The sequence below is a fragment of the Pseudophryne corroboree genome, chromosome 2, assembly GCF_028390025.1.
Source record: "Pseudophryne corroboree isolate aPseCor3 chromosome 2, aPseCor3.hap2, whole genome shotgun sequence".
In the NCBI taxonomy this organism is placed as follows: Eukaryota; Metazoa; Chordata; class Amphibia; order Anura; family Myobatrachidae; genus Pseudophryne; species Pseudophryne corroboree.
In genome coordinates this window covers 1006234165-1006259272 of record NC_086445.1, presented here as the reverse complement: position 1 = coordinate 1006259272, position 25108 = coordinate 1006234165, and the positions used below count along the sequence as shown (strand labels likewise).

At 48.6% G+C, this 25108-nt stretch overlaps 1 protein-coding gene and 1 long non-coding RNA gene across 2 annotated transcripts in view; one reads left to right on the top strand and one right to left on the bottom strand.

Annotated features, from left to right (window-relative positions):
* The window catches only part of LOC134987805 (uncharacterized), a 33203-nt gene extending 12992 nt beyond the window's left edge, over positions 1 to 20211 (bottom strand). Inside the window, exon 1 of the long non-coding RNA XR_010193378.1 lies at positions 20090 to 20211. This is a non-coding gene — a long non-coding RNA (uncharacterized LOC134987805). The remainder of the gene's footprint in view (positions 1 to 20089) is intronic.
* Positions 1 to 25108, top strand: part of ERG (ETS transcription factor ERG) — a 388215-nt gene that overhangs the window by 36385 nt on the left and 326722 nt on the right. The window lies entirely within an intron of this gene.

Sequence of the window (25108 nt, the reverse complement as noted above, 5' to 3'; positions counted from 1 at the left end):
GTGCACACTTTTTTTCTGCAGGAGTGCCACTGCCAGTGTGACTGACCAGTGACCTGACCACCAGTATATAGTATACTATATTGTATTGTGAATGTCTGCCTGTAAAAGTTAAACACACGTCGTGTGACTTGTGTGGTGTTTTTTTATTCTATAAAATAAAAAACTCATTCTGCTGACAAACAGTGTCCAGCAGGTCCGTCATTATATAATATATACCTGTCCGGCTGCAGTAGTGATATATATATATTTTTTATATCATTATTTATCATCCAGTCGCAGCAGACACAGTACGGTAGTTCACGGCTGTAGCTACCTCTGTGTCGGCACTCGGCAGTCCATCCATAATTGTATACCACCTACCCGTGGTTTTTTTTTTCTTTCTTCTTTATACATACTACATCTCATTATCATCCAGTCTATATTAGCAGCAGACACAGTACAGTACGGTAGTCCACGGCTGTAGCTACCTCTGTGTCGGCACTCGGCAGTCCGTCCATAATTGTATACCACCTACCCGTGGTTTTTTTTTTCTTCTTTATACATACTACATCTCATTATCAACCAGTCTATATTAGCAGCAGACACAGTACGGTAGTCCACGGCTGTAGCTACCTCTGTGTCGGCACTCGGCAGTCCATCCATAATTGTATACCACCTACCCGTGGTTTTTTTTTCTTTCTTCTTTATACATACTACATCTCATTATCATCCAGTCTATATTAGCAGCAGACACAGTACAGTACGGTAGTCCACGGCTGTAGCTACCTCTGTGTCGGCACTCGGCAGTCCATCCATAATTGTATACCACCTACCCGTGGTTTTTTTTTCTTTCTTCTTTATACATACATACTACATCTCTTTATCAACCAGTCTATATTAGCAGCAGACACAGTACGGTAGTCCACGGCTGTAGCTACCTCTGTGTCGGCACTCGGCAGTCCATCCATAATTGTATACCACCTACCCGTGGTTTTTTTTTTCTTTCTTCTTTATACATACTACATCTCATTATCATCCAGTCTATATTAGCAGCAGACACAGTACAGTACGGTAGTCCACGGCTGTAGCTACCTCTGTGTCGGCACTCGGCAGTCCATCCATAATTGTATACCACCTACCCGTGGTTTTTTTTTCTTTCTTCTTTATACATACATACTACATCTCTTTATCAACCAGTCTATATTAGCAGCAGACACAGTACGGTAGTCCACGGCTGTAGCTACCTCTGTGTCGGCACTCGGCAGTCCGTCCATAATTGTATACCACCTACCCGTGGTTTTTTTTTCTTTCTTCTTTATACATACATACTACATCTCATTATCAACCAGTCTATATTAGCAGCAGACACAGTACGGTAGTCCACGGCTGTAGCTACCTCTGTGTCGGCACTCGGCAGTCCATCCATAATTGTATACCACCTACCCGTGGTTTTTTTTTTCTTTCTTCGTTATACATACTACATCTCATTATCATCCAGTCTATATTAGCAGCAGACACAGTACAGTACGGTAGTCCACGGCTGTAGCTACCTCTGTGTCGGCACTCGGCAGTCCATCCATAATTGTATACTAGTATCCATCCATCTCCATTGTTTACCTGAGGTGCCTTTTAGTTGTGCCTATTAAAATATGGAGAACAAAAATGTTGAGGTTCCAAAATTAGGGAAAGATCAAGATCCACTTCCACCTCGTGCTGAAGCTGCTGCCACTAGTCATGGCCGAGACGATGAAATGCCAGCAACGTCGTCTGCCAAGGCCGATGCCCAATGGCATAGTACAGAGCATGTCAAATCCAAAACACCAAATATCAGTAAAAAAAGGACTCCAAAACCTAAAATAAAATTGTCGGAGGAGAAGCGTAAACTTGCCAATATGCCATTTACCACACGGAGTGGCAAGGAACGGCTGAGGCCCTGGCCTATGTTCATGGCTAGTGGTTCAGCTTCACATGAGGATGGAGGCACTCAGCCTCTCGCTAGAAAAATGAAAAGACTCAAGCTGGCAAAAGCAGTAGCACCGCAAAGAACTGTGCGTTCTTCGAAATCCCAAATCCACAAGGAGAGTCCAATTGTGTCGGTTGCGATGCCTGACCTTCCCAACACTGGACGTGAAGAGCATGCGCCTTCCACCATTTGCACGCCCCCTGCAAGTGCTGGAAGGAGCACCCGCAGTCCAGTTCCTGATAGTCAGATTGAAGATGTCAGTGTTGAAGTACACCAGGATGAGGAGGATATGGGTGTTGCTGGCGCTGGGGAGGAAATTGACCAGGAGGATTCTGATGGTGAGGTGGTTTGTTTAAGTCAGGCACCCGGGGAGACACCTGTTGTCCGTGGGAGGAATATGGCCGTTGACATGCCTGGTGAAAATACAAAAAAAATCAGCTCTTCGGTGTGGAAGTATTTCACCAGAAATGCGGACAACATTTGTCAAGCCGCTTGTTCCCTTTGTCAAGCTGTAATAAGTAGGGGTAAGGACGTTAACCACCTCGGAACATCCTCCCTTATACGTCACCTGCAGCGCATTCATAATAAGTCAGTGACAAGTTCAAAAACTTTGGCCGACAGCGGAAGCAGTCCACTGACCAGTAAATCCCTTCCTCTTGTAACCAAGCTCACGCAAACCACCCCACCAACTCCCTCAGTGTCAATTTCCTCCTTCCCCAGGAATGCCAATAGTCCTGCAGGCCATGTCACTGGCAATTCTGACGAGTCCTCTCCTGCCTGGGATTCCTCCGATGCATCCTTGCGTGTAACGCCTACTGCTGCTGGCGCTGCTGTTGTTGCTGCTGGGAGTCGATGGTCATCCCAGAGGGGAAGTCGTAAGCCCACTTGTACTACTTCCAGTAAGCAATTGACTGTCCAACAGTCCTTTGCGAGGAAGATGAAATATCACAGCAGTTATCCTGCTGCAAAGCGGAAAACTGAGGCCTTGACAACTATGTTGGTGTTAGACGTGCGTCCGGTATCCGCCGTTAGTTCACAGGGAACTAGACAATTTATTGAGGCAGTGTGCCCCCGTTACCAAATACCATCTAGGTTCCACTTCTCTAGGCAGGCGATACCGAGAATGTACACGGACGTCAGAAAAAGACTCACCAGTGTCCTAAAAAATGCAGTTGTACCCAATGTCCACTTAACCACGGACATGTGGACAAGTGGAGCAGGGCAGGGTCAGGACTATATGACTGTGACAGCCCACTGGGTAGATGTATGGACTCCCGCCGCAAGAACAGCAGCGGCGGCACCAGTAGCAGCATCTCGCAAACGCCAACTCTTTCCTAGGCAGGCTACGCTTTGTATCACCGCTTTCCAGAATACGCACACAGCTGAAAACCTCTTACGGCAACTGAGGAAGATCATCGCGGAATGGCTTACCCCAATTGGACTCTCCTGTGGATTTGTGACATCGGACAACGCCAGCAATATTGTGTGTGCATTAAATATGGGCAAATTCCAGCACGTCCCATGTTTTGCACATACCTTGAATTTGGTGGTGCAGAATTTTTTAAAAAACGACAGGGGCGTGCAAGAGATGCTGTCGGTGGCCAGAAGAATTGCGGGACACTTTCGGCGTACAGGCACCACGTACTGAAGACTGGAGCACCACCAAAAACTACTGAACCTGCCCTGCCATCATCTGAAGCAAGAAGTGGTAACGAGGTGGAATTCAACCCTCTATATGCTTCAGAGGTTGGAGGAGCAGCAAAAGGCCATTCAAGCCTATACAATTGAGCACGATATAGGAGGTGGAATGCACCTGTCTCAAGTGCAGTGGAGAATTATTTCAACGTTGTGCAAGGTTCTGTTGCCCTTTGAACTTGCCACACGTGAAGTCAGTTCAGACACTGCCAGCCTGAGTCAGGTCATTCCCCTCATCAGGCTTTTGCAGAAGAAGCTGGAGACATTGAAGGAGGAGCTAACACGGAGCGATTCCGCTAGGCATGTGGGACTTGTGGATGGAGCCCTTAATTCGCTTAACAAGGATTCACGGGTGGTCAATCTGTTGAAATCAGAGCACTACATTTTGGCCACCGTGCTCGATCCTAGATTTAAAACCTACCTTGGATCTCTCTTTCCGGCAGACACAAGTCTGCTGGGGTTGAAAGACCTGCTGGTGAGAAAATTGTCAAGTCAAGTGGAACGCGACCTGTCAACATCTCCTCCTTCACATTCTCCCGCAACTGGGGGTGCGAGGAAAAGGCTCAGAATTCCGAGCCCACCCGCTGGCGGTGATGCAGGGCAGTCTGGAGCGACTGCTGATGCTGACATCTGGTCCGGACTGAAGGACCTGACAACGATTACGGACATGTCGTCTACTGTCACTGCATATGATTCTCTCAACATTGAAAGAATGGTGGAGGATTATATGAGTGACCGCATCCAAGTAGGCACGTCACACAGTCCGTACTTATACTGGCAGGAAAAAGAGGCAATTTGGAGGCCCTTGCACAAACTGGCTTTATTCTACCTAAGTTGCCCTCCCACAAGTGTGTACTCCGAAAGAGTGTTTAGTGCCGCCGCTCACCTTGTCAGCAATCGGCGTACGAGGTTACATCCAGAAAATGTGGAGAAGATGATGTTCATTAAAATGAATTATAATCAATTCCTCCGCGGAGACATTGACCAGCAGCAATTGCCTCCACAAAGTACACAGGGAGCTGAGATGGTGGATTCCAGTGGGGACGAATTGATAATCTGTGAGGAGGGGGATGTACACGGTGATATATCGGAGGATGATGATGAGGTGGACATCTTGCCTCTGTAGAGCCAGTTTGTGCAAGGAGAGATTAATTGCTTCTTTTTTTGGGGGGGGTCCAAACCAACCCGTCATATCAGTCACAGTCGTGTGGCAGACCCTGTCACTGAAATGATGGGTTGGTTAAAGTGTGCATGTCCTGTTTATACAACATAAGGGTGGGTGGGAGGGCCCAAGGACAATTCCATCTTGCACCTCTTTTTTCTTTTCTTTTTCTTTGCGTCATGTGCTGTTTGGGGAGGGTTTTTTGGAAGGGACATCCTGCGTGACACTGCAGTGCCACTCCTAGATGGGCCCGGTGTTTGTGTCGGCCACTAGGGTCGCTTATCTTACTCACACAGTCAGCTACCTCATTGCGCCTCTTTTTTTCTTTGCGTCATGTGCTGTTTGGGGAGGGTTTTTTGGAAGGGACATCCTGCGTGACACTGCAGTGCCACTCCTAGATGGGCCCGGTGTTTGTGTCGGCCACTAGGGTCGCTTATCTTACTCACACAGTCAGCTACCTCATTGCGCCTCTTTTTTTCTTTGCGTCATGTGCTGTTTGGGGAGGGTTTTTTGGAAGGGACATCCTGCGTGACACTGCAGTGACACTCCTAGATGGGCCCGGTGTTTGTGTCGGCCACTAGGGTCGCTTATCTTACTCACACAGTCAGCTACCTCATTGCGCCTCTTTTTTTCTTTGCGTCATGTGCTGTTTGGGGAGGGTTTTTTGGAAGGGACATCCTGCGTGACACTGCAGTGCCACTCCTAGATGGGCCCGGTGTTTGTGTCGGCCACTAGGGTCGCTTATCTTACTCACACAGTCAGCTACCTCATTGCGCCTCTTTTTTTCTTTGCGTCATGTGCTGTTTGGGGAGGGTTTTTTGGAAGGGACATCCTGCGTGACACTGCAGTGCCACTCCTAGATGGGCCCGGTGTTTGTGTCGGCCACTAGGGTCGCTTATCTTACTCACACAGTCAGCTACCTCATTGCGCCTCTTTTTTTCTTTGCGTCATGTGCTGTTTGGGGAGGGTTTTTTGGAAGGGACATCCTGCGTGACACTGCAGTGCCACTCCTAGATGGGCCCGGTGTTTGTGTCGGCCACTAGGGTCGCTTATCTTACTCACACAGCGACCTCGGTGCAAATTTTAGGACTAAAAATAATATTGTGAGGTGTGAGGTATTCAGAATAGACTGAAAATGAGTGTAAATTATGGTTTTTGAGGTTAATAATACTTTGGGATCAAAATGACCCCCAAATTCTATGATTTAAGCTGTTTTTTAGGGTTTTTTGAAAAAAACACCCGAATCCAAAACACACCCGAATCCGACAAAAAAAATTCGGTGAGGTTTTGCCAAAACGCGGTCGAACCCAAAACACGGCCGCGGAACCGAACCCAAAACCAAAACACAAAACCCGAAAAATTTCCGGCGCTCATCTCTAATTTAAACAGCAATCCCATGAAAAAAAATGTATTATTGTTTTAAACATAAATTACTTTAGTAGGCGATAAAAAGAATGTTGGTATTTATCATTCTCCCTTTGGGTTCCCACAGAATACCATGGCAACCACAGTATCATGACATATGGTATACTGAGCAGAGAGGCTTTGGAATGCCCTTCTGAGCTCTGAGTGCACTTTATCATCTTTCTTATCCTGTCATCTGACTTAGCATGGCATGCTGAGAACTTGTAAGGCTGTGTCTGTGTAGCAGTCATACAATACTTGTTTTCCATCCAGAGAGATTTTAAAAAGGAGATAATGATTTGTAGAAAAGCTGAGAAAAATAATGAATGCGTAAATGGTGCTTAACTTGCTGTTTGTTTGTTTACGTTTTCTAAACTCCACTTGAAAAATGTTTGAATCTGATTGGTTAATACGCACACCACCTCCCTTTCTATATATTTACCTGTAGAACAGATTTCTTAAATGCCCCCCAATAAGTCAGACTGTGCAGTGTGCAGCAGATGTGAATGTGTCTAATAATGAAGGACTACACTGTTATATTGTATCATTCATACCGTGGTTACTTTACACAGAGCTCATTCACTAAATCTGACTTTAATTTTGTTTGTCAGTGAAATAAGTTGGACAAGCTGGAAACTGTCGGAATCCGGGTGTCTGGGGAGATGAGTTATGCAAATCATTCAGTCTTATGTATTCAAGAGTGAAAATGTGAAATCTACAGGGATCAGTTTATCTTTGGTTAAGCAAAGCCAAGTTCATTAGTATTCATACTGGCTGCTTCTACTAGCAGTGCGGGTCATATTGCCTGGGCTGTAGTACTGTCAGGCAAGCTGTATCCAAACTATGGCCGAAATTTACTAAGATGGGAGTTCTATTTAAGATGGGATGTTACCCATAGCAACCAATCAGATTCTACTTCTCATTTATCTAGCACCTTCTATAAGATAATACCTGGAATCTGATTGGTTGCCATGGGTAACATCCCATCTTAAATAGAACTCCCATCTTAGTAAATTTACCCTTATGAGTAGCACCAACCTGAATACAGTATTTACATCCATACACTTCTATAAGAATGATTTCTGCCGCCATAACAATTGTTGTTTAATCGATACTCACTCAGACACAATACATAGGAATCTGTGCATGAATTGTGGCTATCAAATACATGACCAGAATTGCGCTCAGGGCTGATTGCTAGCTTCCAGTACTGTAATGCTGGGTGCACACTGGCAGTCATATTGGGCAATCAGTTGATTGACCAATATATCTGTTGATGATCTGCTGTGCCGCCGAGAAGGGGGGTCCTGGGTCCCGCTGCCCCCCCCCCTTCTCCTTCCCCGCACCCGTCAGAGAGAGGACACTGTGTGCTGTGCTGGGGAGAGAGGCAGCTGCAGAAGCAGTGTCCTCCCCATGCGTGATGTGGGGGTTTGAGTGATCACACCCCCCCCCCAAGAGGCGGTCCCCGCCGCCCCCTGCTGCTCACCGGCGCCCCCAAAACTGTTTTAAAATGTTTCTAAATGAGGGGGGCTGGCCACACCTCCCTGCATTGGCCACGCCCCCTCCAATTATCTGTGCCCGGCACAGTTGGTGGCTCCCCTGCTGCAATATGTCTGTGAACAACGTCCTTCACATATTGTATCTGCTATACAGCATCGATTGAACTTACAAAGTATCTGCCAGTGTGCACCCAGCTTAGACACAGGGGCACTGACTGCCTCAGCAGTGCTGTAAATGGGGACAACGAACCCTTTAGCAGCTGGCTCGGGGCTGGGCCCTTCAACATGCACGGGGCCAGGTAATTAGTACCCGCTCCCCCACTACCCAGGTGTCACGACAGGGGAAACCTACAATGTTAATGGCCAGCTTGGCCTTATGGAAGGTACTTTCTTAATGGATACAGTTAGTTTCATGTAAAGAACAAAATGGAGGATTTGGCGTAGATGTGGTTAGTTGCTTCTTGGAAATAATTGCTGCATGGTACATATGGACCAACATGTGCTTAGTACAGTTTCGGACAAGCAAATAAAAATGGTTCCGACTATAGTTGACCATCTTGGTGTGTAATTAAAATGATTCATATTCATATCTTTATATATTCCTTTATCAGCTCTCTTATATGACCCCTTTTCCTTTTCCACATCAGCATATATGGCCTATAGAGCCCAAATCTGCCCTTCACGTCACAGTAATATAAGCACATTGAAAGCTGATATAAGAGCCATGATTCGCTAAAATGGGCTAGTAATATAGGGGTCTATTTACTAAGCCTTGGATGGAGATAAAGTAGACAGAGATAAAGTACCAGCCAATCAGTGTCTAACTGCCATGTCACAGGCTGTGTGTGAAAAATGACAGTAACTCCTTCCACTTTATCTCCATCCAAGGCTTAGTAAAAAGACCCGATAAAGTGGGCTTAGGGGTCTATTCATGAAGCAGTGAAAAGTGTGAAGAAGGGAGCCAGTGGAGAAGTTGCCTATGTCAACCAATCAGCATTGATGTAACATTTATAATTTGCATACTATACAATTGTACAGAGCAGCTGATTGGTTGCCATCACTTCTCCACACTTTTCACTGCTTTATGAATAGACCCCTAAGTGACAGTAAGTGCTGTTTTACTGTTTGTCTTTATTTCATGGGCTGCTCCAGAAAATCTTCGATGGGAGATGTATCAAAGCTTGGAGAGAGATAAAGTGGAGAGATAAAGTACCTACCAATCAGCTTCCAACTACCATGTTACAGGCTGTGTTTGAATAAATAACAGTTAGGAGCTGACTGGTTGGTACATCTGTGTCACCTGTGTGTCTGCCGCTCCCCCTTAAGAATGTAAGCTCTTACGTGCAGGGCCCTCTTCCCTCATGTGCTTTTCCTGCTCTTATATTATAATCTATACCATCATTCCATACTTCCTGCAACGACATCCAACCCTTTGTTTCTGCCTCCCTGCTGCTTATATGTATGCTGTGGCCTCTGATGCAGCAATGTTTATAAATCATGCACCTGTCCTACATTGTATTGTACAGTAAGCCGCTGTTTTCTTGTTTCACTCATTTGTTTATGACTTTATTAGGCGCTGCGGTACCCCTGTGGTGCGATACAGGGCCGAACTGGCCCACAGGGATGCAGGGGAAACCCCTGGTGGGCCCATTGCCTGAGGAATCAGGTTCCAGACTGTGCATTTAAATGATATATTATACATATGGGACTGACTATGGTATATTCTCTACAGTGCACTGCTGTTATGAAACTGTTTCATTATCATGCATGGACTAGCAGTATTTACTATATATATTTATCAAGAGGCTCAGACCATACATTCTCTATTTGTTAGCCAAGCCTCTACAGTGGCTTACCACACCCCTAAGCATGTGCCCTTCAACTGCATTCCTCCGGTTGGCCCTTCATACCCCAGTCAGAAACTGGCGTCATATAAATAAAGCATAAACCTCCTAATGCTAATGTGTGGACCTCCATTCTAAAAGTAAAACATTCTATACCCTTAATACCAAGAAATAATGACACGGAGACTTGAATTTGGCAGAAAATTGTTAGCTATTTATTGTACCCTAACCACTAGAAAAACCTGTAAAGGAAATATTAAGTTAGCATGTCGTATCAACCGAAATATGGTGGCAGAAAAAAGAACGGCTACAACCCACTGAAGATAACCTCAGAAACATTTAAACTCAAACAATCCTATAAACATCCTAGTGATATTTGGTGGACCCCCTTTATTAAAGTAAACCTTAGTTACCTTTTATACCAGTAAATAAAGACACGGAGACATGATTTTGGCAGAAAAATTGCTAGCTATTTATTTGACCCTAACCATAGCAAAACCTGTAATTGGAAAAAGTTTGTTAAGATGCCGAATCAGCCGGCATAATGGTGGCAGAAAAAAGAACGGCTCTATTAAACTATTGGTAAACTTAAATTGGTAAACTGACCGAAACCGTCCAGCACCCTATCAAAACCGGTAATAGGTGTCAACACAACCCCCACAGTGACTTCCCACCGCTCCTGGGTGCCCTGCCGCTGCCTCCCGGATGGGTGGTCGAGCGGCCATTAAGTCGATGGAGGTGAGTGCACCTAAACCATATAACACTGAAACTTACTACCTATAAAAACCATACAACTACAAACTGCCGTTCTTTTCCGCCTATAAATAGCCAACGAATGAAACCAGCCAAGCAATTAAACGCCAATGCACTCCGCGTCAAAACAAAAACAACCTCTACCCTTAGGGCGGGAGGGCGGGAAGGAAATTCAACAAGCAAAGAGACCCAAAATGGCCACTCCAGCCTATATATACCCTAACCCTCCCCCTTTTCCTAAGGCTGTACTACCTCACAGCTAGGTCCACCCCTCACAGGATGTTTAACTCATTCCTCTCCTATGTAGTCAATTCTCTCTCCTAAACATCCTAGTGATATTTGGTGGACCCCCTTTATTAAAGTAAACCTTAGTTACCTTTTATACCAGTAAATAAAGACACGGAGACATGATTTTGGCAGAAAAATTGCTAGCTATTTATTTGACCCTAACCATAGCAAAACCTGTAATTGGAAAAAGTTTGTTAAGATGCCGAATCAGCCGGCATAATGGTGGCAGAAAAAAGAACGGCTCTATTAAACTATTGGTAAACTTAAATTGGTAAACTGACCGAAACCGTCCAGCACCCTATCAAAACCGGTAATAGGTGTCAACACAACCCCCACAGTGACTTCCCACCGCTCCTGGGTGCCCTGCCGCTGCCTCCCGGATGGGTGGTCGAGCGGCCATTAAGTCGATGGAGGTGAGTGCACCTAAACCATATAACACTGAAACTTACTACCTATAAAAACCATACAACTACAAACTGCCGTTCTTTTCCGCCAAAAGCGAAGGACTCCATCCCAGAGTCCTCGCACCGCCACCATAAACTACCCTAACTCCTGCAACACTAGGAACAGATCCTCCAGGAAAAACATCATCCCCTCATTGGATAGATGTACACCATCAGGCCGAAAAAGGTGTTTGTCTCGGAACCGAATCCTAGGGTGGCGAACCACTTTACCTCCGTGGGCCAAGACCCACTTCGCCACCGCCCCATTCACCTTTATCCTGGCCTCATCTATTACGCGTCCGTCCTTCACACCTCGCCAACTCAACCTTGGCACCATCAGGGAAAATACCAATATACAATTGGTCCATGCTGCGGCCACCCTTGCCAGATCTTGTATCATGGCCCACCATAGCTCCAAGGAAGTCCTCTTCCCTAGGTCGTTGCCACCTAAGTGGACAACCAAAACCTTGGGAACTCCATGCTTCCTGGCCTGACTGACTAGTCTACTCAATAGATCTGTCCACATCATTCCTCGCCAACCAAGCCATCTGATTCCCTGACCTCCAGGAAACCTCTGAGCAGTATCAGAGGCCAAAAACCTTGCTGCCCAAAAGACATACGAGTGGCCGACCACCCAAACGGACAAGCCATCGGCGAAACAACCTGGATGGAAGGAAAAAGGGGTAAAATGTGTTACTATAATTCTACGCCATAAAATGTCATTGTGTTAACCTGAAGGATCTGCCAAAAAGAAAAATTTTTATTGCTTCCTAATGTCGCAGCAGTCACGGCCTAGCCGATCTCCCGAGCTTCTAGCCAATTTGAAGCAAAAGCATTAAGACATTAAGGGAAAGGCAAAAGAAACAAAACAAAATGAAACAGGGTGGGGGTGGGGGTGGGGGTGGGGTATAAAAAGGGGTAAAACATGAAATAACTCAGCTGGAGGTGAAAGCATAAAAACCTGCTGAGGGACTTAGATTAGAACAGATCAGCCGAATTAATGATTAGAATTCAGTCCGTCAAGTCAGGCAAAAATCGCAAAATAACTCCAGACCCCCGCTGCCGGCTCACGCCCGCAGCGGCAAGTGGCTAATCCCTGAGTAGGATCACACACGGGTAAACAAACCAACATACAGCGAACATAACATATGCATAAACACAAAGCAAACATTATCTTACTCTAACTTTATCGATGCAAGCTACGCTTAAGCAAAGTATCTCAGGCGACGGGGCGAATGTACCGCTTATAACAGGACGACTTCCATCGTCCCACCGCCTGGATTTGGGCCCCCGAAAAACCCGCGGCCGCTGCCGCCGTAGCAGCCCCTATGCGGAAGGAGTGTGTACCGAAGTGGGAGGGGGAAAGGCCCAAGCTCGTCAGACAGCGACCCATCATCCACCGAAATTGGAACTTCGTTACTGGCAGCCCGTCATAGTGCAGCAACCACGACCCCCGACAGTCGGGCCTCACTGCCTCATATTGTACTGCCAACCGTACTGGGCATATGCTCTCCTCAAGTGCCGGAACCAGGGTGACCCATCGGCCCTTCCCCACCTGGTCCGTCTTAGAGCGTCGCAATCTGCAAAGCAAGGACCTCCCACTCACCACCACGTCCCCTACCAGCATGCGCGAATCCGTTTGCTTAGAAGGCGCTACCAACTCCGATATCCTAAAGGCACCGTGGTAAGCCATAGAGAACGCCAATCTAAAAAGCAGCGATTCAAACATAGACGATGCGATGGCTCCAACCGACCCAATGATGCCTGGCAGCAAAGCCGCATCAATGGGCCGCCTTCTGTCAGGCGGAGTAGGCGCTACGCGCGCCCATCCTTTCATAGCCTTAAGCAGAATCCCACTTTTCGTCACATCGGGAACACCCTTAATTCTGCAAAAGAACGCAATGCCAGCCAAGTACCGGGACACCACCGCTCTAGACCTACCCGAAACATAAAGCTGCCAAATAAAAGAAAGCATCATCCGATGCCCGCTCTTACCTCGTTGCGTCCGTCCTCTAGCAAATTCTTCCCATTCGCTCCAGGCCTGTTCGTAAGCCTTAAGCGTGGATGGCGCGACCGATCGCAGTGCTAGACTCTCCAGTCCGGCTCGATGACCTGACAGACATAACCGGGACAATGAAAACCCCGTTCGTCGGCCTCGGGAGCCAACAAGTAAAACCTATCCCATTGCCCTCGTGACAGCGCATCAGCGACCCCATTCTCCAGACCCGGTACGTGTTGTGCGCGAAACCACGCGTTCCTGCGCAGGCAAGTAAGCAGCAACTGCCCTAGCACCCGTAGCACCACCAGCGATTTTGCCCTCTGGTTGTTAATCGCGTGCACCACGCCCAGATTGTCGCATCTGAACAGGATGCTGCGATGTGCTAGTCGCTCGCCCCAAATTTCCAGCGCAACCATGATGGGGAAAAGTTCCAGGAGCAGAAGGTCCTTAGTCATACCCGCCTGGTGCCAGTCCGCCGGCCATGATGCCGCGCACCAAGATCCCTCAAGATAATTAACAACCAAAACCGGAGGCTCCTGCCGCGTCGGTGAACAGCTGCAATCTAGCGCTGTTGACCGTTGGAGCCTGCCATATGCGCACACCGTTGAAATCCTCCAGGAACGAGGCCCATACTGCCAGATCCTTTTTTAACTCCGCGGACAAGCGTACAAAGTGGTGCGGCCTGGCACACCCCGCCGTCGCTCTTTCAAGCTCCTGGCAGAAAACCCTGCCCATCGGGATGACCCGACATGCAAAGTTAAACATGCCCAGCAAGGATTGTGCCTGCCGCAGCTTAACCTTGCGCGAACCCATGAAATGGCCAATGGCGTCGCGAAGCTTAGCCACTTTGTCCAAAGGAAGGCGACACTCGCCTGACACCGTGTCGATCTCGATTCCCAGGAATGACAGGCAAGAAACCGGCCCCTCCGTTTTGTCCTCGGCCACTGGCACTCCGAAATGCCAAAACAATGCCCGTATACTGAAAAGCAAGTTGCCGCACCGCGGCGAATCCGCCGGTCCCGTACAAAGGAAATCATCGAGGTAGTGGGCAACCCCGTGCCCACCCGACGAAGACTCCACGCACCAGTGCAGGAAAGTGCTAAAACGTTCGAAATACGAGCATGAGACGGAACATCCCATCGGCAAACATTTGTCAATGAAATATTCCGATCCGATCCGGAAGCCCATAAAACGGAATGAGTCCGGATGGAGGGGCAGAAGCCTAGAAGCGGATTCGACGTCGATCTTTGCCATGAGGGCCCCAGTGCCGTAGCTGCGGACCAAATCAAGCGCCTCGTCAAACGACTGATACACTACCGAGCAATGAGCCGGAGGTATGGCGTCGTTGACCGAGGCCCCCGCTGGGTAGGAAAGGTGTTGAATCAGCCGAAAAGAACCGGGCGTTTTCTTGGGGACCACCCCCACCGGGGAGATGACGAGGTCCTCCACTGGGGGTGTTGCAAACGGCCCCTCCATCCTGCCCAGCCCAACCTCTTTATCGACCTTTTCCCGCAACACTAAAGGCAAGGCCCGAGCAGACTGGAGGTTCCTCTGTGCCCGAACCGTAACATCGCTCGCAACAGGCAAGCGGAAACCAAAACTAAAACCTGAATATAAAAACCTGGCATCCTCCCTATTCGGATACCAATCCAACCATCTACCCATAGCCTCTAACCTAATTGGCGTTGGCGCCCTGTGGAGCGCCTCCGCCGGGTGCCGCTCTCGGGAAGGATTGCTTAGTACGGGGACCCTGCCGAATACTCTTGAAGCAGGATGAGGCAGGGTGGGAACCCCCGCAATGGAGGCAAGCGTGACGGAACCGACACTGCTTGCCGTAGGAACATGCAGCGTTGTTAAACGCGAAACAGAGTCCTTTCGTTGCGGGCTGCTTCCCTGCCCGGACGGCCGACCTACCTGGCTTGGCCGACCCGCCGTCCGCATGGGCGGACGGCCCAGCACGGTGTCCGTCCGCCCCTGCGCTCCGGGGCTCCTTGGCCTGCTGCGAGGCCCTGGTGACCTTAAGCCATACCTCCACGTCCTTGAAACCGAAGTCCATAACGTACAACCCGTCCTGCTTCTCCCGGAATTCTTCATCGTACCTACGCCATTCGTTACCCGCCGACGTGCGTTGCATATCGTGCACGAGATGCAGGTACCGAATGACATTCATGTGTTCCTCCGGCCTGTCCTCAAGGTAACAAGCCGCAAAAACCCAGAAACCCGCCAGCCAGTTATCAAACGTACGGAACGCCTCGGCCCCTATGCCCTTCTTAGAGGTCGCCTCCTTAAACTCCTTTTTAGCGGCTTTGGTCAAGACGAAGATATCAACGTAGTCCCTCTTACGAATCTGCCTGCTGCAGCTATCCCTAAGTCCCCGCATGACAGCGGTATATTCACAGCGGACCACGCCTGGCAGGTCGCGTCGCTTCTTGGCCCTGCGAGATTCCCTGCTAAGCCGCCTTCGCCTCTTACGCCTCTCCTGCTGCCCAGCCGCCTTCTTGGCGTATTTAATCGCCCTTTTCTTCGCCTTCGTCGTGCTACTGACGTCGGACGCTGCCGAAGAAAGGGAAGAGGAGGAAGAAGAGGAGGAAGGGGAAGAGCTGCGCGAACACGAGGGCGTACTAGAAACTGACCCCAACTGCTCCGCCTCACCTGAAGCCGTAGATTGGTCAGATCCGGATTCCTCAGTCGCGACATACGTAACATCCTCATCCTCCGATTCCGATATCCCTGTATCCGCTTGAACATCTGTGGGCAGAAGAGGGAGAGAGGACCCGGACAACAAAAATGGCGTGCGCCTAGCCCGTCCAAAAGCAGGCGTGCGAGGTGACTGTACACTCTCGTCCTGCCTTGGCTGTAGATGCAGCTGTGCTGCGGCCGCACCCAGCTCCCGGCACGCGCGCGCTACCCTCTGGGCGGCTGAAACGGCACCAGCGCCCGAGCCGCCCGCCACCCCCCCGGACCCGCCCTCGAGCTCCGGGGCCGCAGCGAGCGGACCCAATGCCGCCACCACCGTGGCAAGGGCCGACGCAAACGCCCCGGGCGGTCCAGCGTGATCCCGGGACGCCGTGTCGTCGCCTGATGTATGCCGTGCCGGAGATCCACCGCTGGGCATAGGCAACCCAGACCCATCCGGACCGCGGCCAGGTCGGCCCCGGGGGGGGGTAAACAACGCTGGGGTCACTAAACCCATATACACTTCCGGAACCGACTCGTCCCCGTCCCCCGGGAGTGATGCCTGAAGCCTGCTCTACTCCCTCACGGAGACCCACCTCCCGCCGGACGGAGCCAGCTCCGCCAGCAGGGTTGGCCCCTCGCCGTGAGGAACTGATTGCCCGTGTTACTGGGTCCACAGCACTACTGTGCTCACTCCCCACAAAACCTGGTTGATCCCTGCCAGGCCTCCTCCCCCCCCTCGTCGCGCCGGAATCCGGCTGTAACGAAGAGGGCTGGGGGGACACAGAGGGCTGCGGCGCCGCTGCGCGCACTCGTGCGCGAGAGACGCCGCCGGAGCCGCGCGTGGGCGCGCGCGCACCCCACCACTTGCAGCCCGGGCGCCCTCAGCTGAGGTCTCTCCCAGCGTACCCGCCAGCAGGCCCAGGCTCCTTGTCGATCTCGCGCTGGGCCCCGCAACAGGCCCAGGCCGGATCGCCTCGAGCTCCCTCCCGGTTCTCACCCCCCGCCTGGGGCCTCTACCCGGCCCCGGCAAGAGAGAGGGTGCGGGAGATACAGGAGCGGATGCCGTAAGGCGCCCGGCAGGGCGCGCCGACGCGCGCCCGCAGGCGCCCGTGTTCCCGGCACCCCTGGCCGACCCCGGAGGCGAGGGCTGTTGCTCGCCCCTCTCCGGGAGGCCAGACCGCCGAGCCGCCCTGGACCACCGACCGCGCCCGCTCGCAGAGGGGGACCCGTCCATCTCACCAGCGGAGCAGGTTCTACGTGCCGTACCCCTTGCAATCTGAGGGGCCCCAGGGGAAGGAATGGCAATGTCAGAGCCGGACACCCCTGCCCCAGGGCCAGCCTCACCAGACCGGTAACGGGCTGGGGCACCAGCGGATCGGCGTGGGCGGCTGGAGGCCATGCTTGCAAGTTAATAACCTTTTAGTATAAAACTACGAAATGTAAGGGTGAAAATCTGCAAAGCAGCACTCACCCAAGGAAATTCAACAAGCAGAGACCCAAAATGGCCACTCCAGCCTATATATACCCTAACCCTCCCCCTTTTCCTAAGGCTGTACTACCTCACAGCTAGGTCCACCCCTCACAGGATGTTTAACTCATTCCTCTCCTATGTAGTCAATTCTCTCTCCATCTACCACAAAAACCATACATAGGTAATAGGTGCCCGACTCATACCTCCACTCTGACTACCCACCCTGATGGGTAATGACGCTGCCCCCTGTTGGGTGATCTAGCGGCCTTAAAAGTCAATGGAGGGGAGTGCACCTAAACCACATCAATACTATAAAAATTGTGACTAACAGGTCAAACTAGAACCTGCCGTTCTTTTCCGCCAACAAATAGCCAACGAGAAACCACAACTAACAACCCAAAGCCAAAACACTCCGTGCCAAGCAATCTACAAAGTGGGGTGGGAGGGCGGGAAGGCAAACTAACAGCGACCCCTAGATGACCTATACATCCCTATATATGCTGATCCCTCCCCTATCTACCATTGGCTGTAACCTTTCATAACAATTTGGTCCACACCCATCACAGGAGGTTTAACTCTCTCCATTCCCATGTCTGTCATTTCGTTCTAATAATAATAATAATAATAATAATAATAATTATAATAATAATTAGTTCATGGTTTCATCTGGGCAAAGGTTTGTTGGGCAGAACATTTTACTCCTTTTCGCCCCCTTAGGAGCCAAATTTAGAAAAAACTTACTTAGTGGGTGGCTGCAAATAACTTTCACAGTTTTGAGACCACCAGCAGGTCACATGCTCCTGGTCATCCAACAGGTGCACAGGGAGAGTTCACCAACTGTCACATTTTCCAGAGTACAATGGTGATGCATTTTAAATGCCAGGTGGACATTTTGCCACATAACTCTGAAACAAAGCAACTAATTACAACACCAATATTTCTCTGCAAATCTATGAACCAAACCTTTAACTTGGTATATGATGTGTCCTGCTCAGACAACAGCATCATAGAAAAATGTCACTCGTAAAAGTCATCCTTCTGCTATTAATATCTATATAATAGTAATTTCAGCCACATATTTCCCTTGTGCAATACATCAGGTTAATCCCCTTCCCTTTAATATTTTACCTTCCAGTGCCTGTCTATATATGCCATCATTTTTATACATGTCAATTTAAGTATTAATATTGCCAATTTGTGTCCCGTGTATCCAAGATAAGGAATCCGCTGCTATCCCGTGCTGTGGCATTCCACATCCGCTGCATCTGCCTGCACAGATCTGCAAATTATGTGTTGGGAAACAAACCACTAATAAGCGACTTATTTCAGAACCTGGTTTAGTTGATGTCTGAGATGAAGGTATTCCAGGGATTCTTGGGCTGGGTGGAGGCATCTCAGAGGAATGCTCGGTAAAGTAGATAAACATCATGTACTTTCAGTTAGGGGATGCTGAAAACTTACTAGAAAAGGCCAAAGTGGGTACTCGGATGATTTAATGGCAGTATTGGCATATAAAATACCCACAGCTATAGGCGTCACATCAACCAAATTGCTAATGATTGAAAATATTCCTCTTTAATAATAACAACTCAAACCATAAACTCATTAAGAGTAATGTTACTGTATTTGAGTTTAATGAAAGCAATATAATGATTTTTCTTCTCTTCTACAGCGTTATAGACCCCAGTAATGTTTTGCTTATTCAACATGCGTCTACATTTTTAAGCCATTTTTCAGTTCTCCGTTCAGTTAATTTCACTTGAATAAAGAATCTTTTGAACTGTAAATGAAGCCTGTCAGATTCTACAACAAACTTCAGCGTGCGAAAGGAAATCCAGAAAAAAAAAAAAAATTAAGTGCAATTCTAGAAACACTGGGGGTAAATTTACTAAAGCTTCGAAAACAGAGAATTGGTGATGTCGCCCATAGTCATTTTATAAAAGGCAATAGAGAAATGATAGTATCTGGTTGCTATGGACTAGCAGTATACAGTACTATTTACTATATATATTTATCAAGAGGCTCAGACCATGCATTCTGGGCCAAGCTATGTGGGCAGTACGGATGGTGTAATAGTTAGAATTACTACCTCACAGCACTGAGGTCATGGGTTCAATTCCCACCATGGCCCTAACTGTGTGGAGTTTGTATATTCTCTCCGTACTTGCGTGGGTTTCCTCCGGGTACTCCGGTTTCCTCCCACAATCCAAAAAATATACTGGTAGGTTAATTGGCTCCCAAAAAAATTAACCCTTGTGTGTATGTGTGTGCGTGTGCATGTGGTAGGGAACATAGATTGTAAGCTCCACTGGGGCAGGGACCGATGTGAATGGCCAAATATTCTCTGTAAAGCGCTGTGGAATATGTGTGCGCTATATAAATCACTTAATAATAATAATATATTGACAACATCACCTATTCTCTGTTTTAGAAGCTTTAGTAAATTTACCCCCTTTGTATTAAGATTATGGCTAGGAAACCAAGATCATTTTTAACGCTGCACATCTATACAAAAACTATCTCTTCTTACTTTTCTTACCACAATAAAATACGGCCCCTCCAGAAATTGTGTTTATTGGGTTTTACTGTACATAGAATTCTATCTTGCTGCCTTTATCTGATAAACGCTCAAACATTTACAACAGAAAGCTAACAGTAAACAGCTTCCTAATTATCTACAGATGGTGAATAAACAGTATACTGCTGAAATAGATCATCATACATTATCTTTCTGTTCATTACCCAAAAAGGCACTACTTCTGCTTTTTAATTGATCTAATAACTTTGATATTTTAAAGCAGCGTTTGTCAACTACTATCGTCGGCTACCCCCAACAGTTCGTATTATGAGAATTTCTATCTGTGGGAACAGGTGGGATAATTACTGACCCAGCAAAATAAATAAACTCACCTTTGCACGACTAAAGAAATCCAGGAAACATGACCTGTTGTATGTAGTTGAGGACTGGAGTTGAAAATCAGAAAACAAATCACAGCAAGAAACACTAATTGGCTTCCATAAGATCTAAGAACCCCTAGGTACATAAAAAAAAATGCTGATGAAATAACCACAAGAAATTCTTCTATATATGGCAAGATCAGGGTAAGGCCAAGTCCATCTTAAAATATAGGCACACTGGGCAGCTGCCAATGGCCACACAGTTCTAGGAGCCTTCAAGCAAGGGTTGATGGTGGCCACACAATCAGAGCAGTAAGGCAACATTCTCTACCTGACTCCCAGCTAGTGTCGGACTGAGGCATGAAGTCCTATCGGGGGAATTCAGTGGTAGGGGCCCATGCATAGGGGTGTGGCCAGCCACCACATTGGTTTATATAACCATTAGAGACTGCATGGGCTGAGGCCCTTGATATTTATACAGTCAATATTGCTAGTGCATGCATGATAATGTAGCAGATAAATAACAGCAATGCATGATAGAAAATACACCATAGTCCTGTGCATTATAATGGAACATATGCATAATGTGTAATTCAAGTGCACAGTCTGGAACCTCTTCCCTAGAGGAGGAGGTGGGGCCCCGCCAGGCAGTAGGGCCCACCGGGGGTTTCCCCTGTACCCCGTGGGCCAGTCCGACCCTACAGCCAGACAGTAAATTGGTTCCTGTGAAAGGGTGTGTAGTGGCCCCAGTTCATTGCTTTGCCCAGGGCCTACAATGATGTTAAAACGGCCCTGGGTAAGGCCGCTGTCTCCTGGGGTAGACAGGTGCACTTCCATATTTCATACAGCAGCCAAATAGCACACCACTTCTTATAAGTAGCCACAGATAAAAAAAAATATTGCAGCACAAAACATAAAAGAAAAGCCTAGCCTGTCTGGCTGTAACTAAAAAAATTAAATAAAATATTCCCTCTCAAAAGTGAAAGGACCTAACTCTCCTTTCACAAAACATCAGTATATCACAGTACTTGCAGCCAGTAATCGCAGTGTCTTTCAGCAAGCCTGCTGCCTGCTCCCCAAGTAGTGAGAGACTTGGGGGCAGATTTATTAAGCCTGGTGAAGTGATAAAGTGGAAGGTGATAACGCACCAGCCAGCCAGCTCCTGTCATTTTTCAAACCCAGCCTGTAACATGGAAGTTAGGAGCTGATTGGCTGGTGCGGTATCACCTTCCATTTTATATCACTTCACCAGGCTTAATAAATCTGCCGCTGAGTCTGCCAGCAGACACATCTTATAACAGTCCATCACAGGTGCTCTGGCAATCAGGTTTGCTAATTGGCTGTCTGTACTCCACATAGAAGCTAAGAATCAAATACACACTTTTCAGGCAGGTAAGTGGAACGATTTAGGGGTAGGTTGGGTGTGGTGCAATACAAGAAAAAACTGTACCAAAGAACTGTGACACTTTTCACAATCTCTCCATTGGCATAGCGGGACTTTGCAGTGGACAGAAAGTCACAACATTGTATTTCTTTTCTATGGTTATTTGGTTATATTTTTTTTTGGTGTGAAGTTATTTAATCTGTCCTCTCATTCACTGTCAGTGATTTATAAGTAAACTATGAGTATTTATTTGTATATCGAACATTTCTTGCAGAAGCTATGCAAACTATTTCCTCTCATAAATTGCTCTTGCTAAATGCAGAAGAACTTTGGACATTACTCATCTGGTGCCAGTCCAGTGCTCTTAAAACTAAAAGTTTAATGTCAGATATCAAAGAGGTCCTGGGCAATGACTTATATCCTGAGAATCTCCCTGATAAAATGACGCATCGCGGCCGTTTCTATTTTTGTATAGGCTTCATTTTTACATTTTTATAGTAAATTTGTTAAATAAATTGTTTGGTGAGAAGAACTTGGCCAGCGAAGAGGCAGGGCTGACAAGCAGCAGCTGCATTATAGGATAACATATTTTATATTATATGATACGTTCCTGGAGTGTGGAAGATTTCACCAGGGCTATCATCATACAGAGCGCTGTCTGAGATATACTGTAGTACAAGCCTGGCCAACCTGTGGCTCTCCAGCCAATTGTGTGGCTACCATAGTTGCAGGCAGTGCAGCTGCTATGGGGCCCAGAGCTGAGAGGGGCCCACCTTCCCTGTTAAAGTTACATGTGTTATATACATTTTTCGCCACTGGGTGGTACATAGGGGTCCTTTCAAACTTTTTCCTTGGGACCTGCAATATATCTAGGTATGGTGGTAGTGTGGTATAAAATGAACTGGAGGGCATTTTAATGTTATATAATATGAACCGTGGCACAGTAGTGAGGCACAATATGAATGGGGAGCACTATATATCATAATGTGAATTGGGGGTACTGTGCAGCATAATGTGTACTGGCAGCTCTGAAATGTGACACAGGGTGAACTCAGTGGCGCCAAGAGAGGAGGGGGGGAGAGGGTACAAGTTACCTGGGCCCAGGACTGATGGAGAGGCCCAGTTGGGGCCCAGGTCCACGCCTCCTGTGATTAAGCCATGTCCCCTGAAAAGTACCAGGGCACAGCCAGGCTCTCTACTGCCCTATCTGGGAGGCATGCCATGCTCTTATGAGTGAGTGCTTCTCATGTGCTAGACATGCCCCCAAATAGATGTGGCCCCACCCCCCCAGGGTGGGGCGGGAGGCCCAGGAAGTTGTTGTACCGGGGCACAGGATTTCTCTTGGCAGCCCTGGGTGAACTTAAGCACTACTGCGATTCATAAAAGAAACTAGGGCACTACTATGGGGCATAACATTAAATAAGGCTCTACTATGGTTCAGAGAATTAACTAGGGCACTATTATAGGGCATAAAGTTAACTACTGCTGCAGAGAAGTGTCTCTCTAGAAGTATTGGGATGGGGGCCCCTTCAAAATGTTGCTATGGAGCAGGAGTGTATCTAGGGGTCTGAGCGCCCCTGGCAAAGAAAGGAACTGGCGCCCCCCACCTCCCCCACCCAGGGACACAGAGGGGGGAGTTACAGATAGGCTGAGGTCAGGGACACTGAAGGAGAATTACAGGGAGGGTGCGGGTAGGGACAATGAGGTGGACGGATTACAGGGAGGCTGAGGTCAGGGACACTGAGGGGCAATTACAGGGAGGGTGTGGGCAGGGACACTGAGGGGGAATTACGGGGAGGGTATGGGCAGGGACACTGAGGTGGAATTACAGGAGGGTGTGGGCAGGGACACTGAGGGGGGAGTCACATGGAGGCTGAGGTCAGGGACACTAAGGGGGAATTACAGGGTGGGTTCAGGTAGGGAAAATGAGAGGGAGGGGCTACAGGGAGGCTGAGGTCAAGGACACCGAGGTACAATTACAGGGAGGGTGTGGGAAGGGACACTGAGAGGGAATTCCAGGAGTGTGCGAGCAGGGACACTGAGAGGGAGTCACAGGGAGGCTGAGGTCAGGAACGCTGAGGGAGAATTACAGGGAGGGTGCAGACAGGGTCACTGAGATGTAATTACGGGGAGGTTGCAGGCAGGGAGACTGAGGGAATTACGAGGAGTGTGCAGGCAGGGACACTGAGGGGGAATTACGGTTAGGGTGCGGGCAGGCATACTGAGGGGGAATTACGGTTAGGGTGCGTGTAGGGACACTGGGAGGGAATTATGGGGAAGGTGCGGGCAGGCATACTGAGGGGGAATTACGGTTAGGGTGCAGGTAGGGACACTGAGAGGAAAATACGGGGAGGGTGCGGGCAGGCATACTGAGGGGGAATTACGGTTAGGGTGCGGGTAGGGACACTGAGAGGAAAATACGGGGAGGGTGCGGGCAGGCATACTGAGGGGGAATTATGGGAAGGGTGCGGGTAGGGACACAGAGGGGGAATTATGGGAAGGGTGTGGGTAGGGACACTGAGGGGGAATTACGGTTAGGGTGCGGGCAGGGACACTGAGAGGAAATTACGGGGAGGGTGCGGGCAGGGACAATGAGGGGGAATTATGGGAAGGGTGCGAGCAGGGACACTGAGAGGGAATTACAGGAGTGTATGGGCAGGGTCACTGAGGGGGCAGTTACAGGGATGGTGTGGGCAGGGACACTGAGGAGGAATTATAAGTAGGGTGCGGACAGGGACACCGAGGGGATATATGCACAAATACAGTACATACAGTTAAAACCCCCTCTCTGGGTGTGATGGCACTACATGTCCCAGCAAATCCAGTTGACAAGGTGTGCTGGGACTTGTAGTCTCAACACAGCTGGACAGGCAGTCACTGGTCTAGATACCTCTCCATACAGAGCTCTTTGTAAGCTGTGATCCAGACTGCCAGGATAGACCATGCAGTGCAGCTACGGTATCGCAGAAAATGTACAGGTATGCTCATGCTGTACTGCTGACAGGTGCTGATTGTAGTGGCTGGTGTTTGGTGACAGACCGAGTGGGACCAATGAGAAGGGGAGTGGATGAGGAAGAGGAGGTGCCTCACCCCTCCCCATACCTGGAAGTGCCCTGCTCCATTGTGACTGTAGTCACAGAGAGTGTCAGAGTGCAATACGCTTCTGAGAGTCCAGCAGTGCATGAGCACTGCTAAGGGATGTACTCAGTGAGAACTACCATGTCATGGTGCGGGTGGCACTGCCGGGCGGCACTCCCCCCCCCCCTTGGCCGGCGCCCCTGGCAAGTGCCGTCCTGACCAGTAGGAAGATACACCCCTGCTATGGAGCTCACAAAGTTCTGGCTACGCCCCTGTCTCCACCTGTGGTGAAACTACAAGTCCCAGCATGCCCTGCAACAGTTTTGCCATTAGAGAATGCTGAAACTGTGGCAAGGAATGCTGGGATGTGTAGTTTCACAACAGCTGGAGAGCCACAGGTTGGCCAGGCCTGCTGTAGTATATGACTGTAAAGAGAGGCATAGAAAATGCTGATTGTGCCTCAGTAGTGTTCCTGTTGAATTATTAGGCAGCATTTCCAGTACTGGTATAGTCAACAAGATGGCCGCCTCCTTTGCGTGTGGGTGACAGGTACACTTTAAGAAATGAAG